Source organism: Triticum dicoccoides, chromosome 7B (assembly GCF_002162155.2).
Source record: "Triticum dicoccoides isolate Atlit2015 ecotype Zavitan chromosome 7B, WEW_v2.0, whole genome shotgun sequence".
NCBI classification, from domain to species: domain Eukaryota; kingdom Viridiplantae; phylum Streptophyta; class Magnoliopsida; order Poales; family Poaceae; genus Triticum; species Triticum dicoccoides.
The window spans coordinates 658,879,547-658,880,793 of NC_041393.1; the positions used below are offsets into that span (position 1 = coordinate 658,879,547).

The 1,247-nt window shown below is 45.9% G+C and overlaps 1 protein-coding gene across 3 annotated transcripts in view; it reads left to right on the forward strand.

The window, feature by feature from the left end:
- The first annotated feature begins 774 nt into the window (after positions 1-774).
- The window catches only part of LOC119337060, a 12,727-nt gene continuing 12,254 nt past the window's right edge, over positions 775-1,247 (forward strand). For 2 of the 3 annotated variants that reach the window (XM_037609162.1, XM_037609164.1), the window contains exon 1: positions 778-1,215. The gene's annotated coding sequence lies outside the window, so the exon portion shown is untranslated. Of the gene's footprint in view, positions 1,216-1,247 lie in introns of all 3 variants that reach the window. The other variant, XM_037609163.1, reaches the window with a different exon arrangement.

Here is a 1,247-nt window from a genome sequence, read left to right on the forward strand (position 1 = left end):
ATATCTACAAGTTTATGCACTTGTTATATTTATGAACCGGAGGCCTTAAAGTGACGACAATCAGGGTAACAAAGGGAATGACTATTATTCAAGGAGTACATGTGTTCATTGATTATTAATGTGGTGCTTTGTCAAATGTGTGCATTAATTACCCTTAATTTTCAATATGACCCACAAAAATAGGAGGGTAGAACAAAAGATGTTGTGAAAGTTCTTATCTCAAGCGCATACAACATACGGAATATATGCGTACTTATAATTGATGAATGGGATCTAGGTTATTATCACCATATGTTACAACTACTAGTTGAATGTCCGTGCGTTGCCACGGAAATACGAAATATGATGTAAAAAGATAACTCGACGTGAATTAACAATATCCATATCTATCAAAGACACATTCTGCAAAAGTGAATTAAATATAGTAGTACCATTTTTTTTGGGGAATAGTATCATAATTCATATGCAACATGGAAAATAAAAGGTTAAAAGGAAAGACATCTAAGAAATTTGATAGCCCTCACAGACCGTCTAAATACCTTGGTTCTACTCCCTCTGTTTCTAAATACCTCGGTTCAAACATGGACTACATACCGAGCAAAATGAGTGATTCTATAATCTAAATTATGTCTTCATACATCCTTATGTAGTCCTTTATTGAAATCTCTAAAAAAAATATACTTCGTATTGCAGCTGTGACTGTCAGTCTCACCCTCTCCTCACCGCTCTCACTTTCCCCTCACCGCTTAGCCCTTTTCCCTTTCACGCTACGAATACTTTTCACTTTCCAGAAATACCCTCCCACCACCGCTCTCACACACTCGAGCTCACTCATTCGTCCCCCTCTCACCCACCCCTTCTCGCTCTCCTCCAGATCCCCGTCATCGCCGGCCTCTCCTCGCCGCCGTCACCGGCCTCTCCTCGATTCCCTTTCTCTCCACCACCACGCACCCCGTTTCCTCCCACAGCGCACCCCGTACCGTAGGTCAAAAGCTTGATTTTTAGGCGCCGGCGACAAGCTTCTGGGCGATGGAGGCTGGATCCGCGTGCGTCCACACCGGCTTGGCAGTGGTGCTTGATGTGGAGCGGCGCTGGAGCAGCGGAGCGGGGATTTCTTCCTCACCTCACAGCGCCGTCCTCCTCCACAACCACGCAGCCGCAGCAGTGGAGGAGCCGAATCCCTAGCCAGCGAGCTCAGGGAGCCATGGATCCATGGTACGAATCCCTCCCCCCCCCCTCTCTCTCTC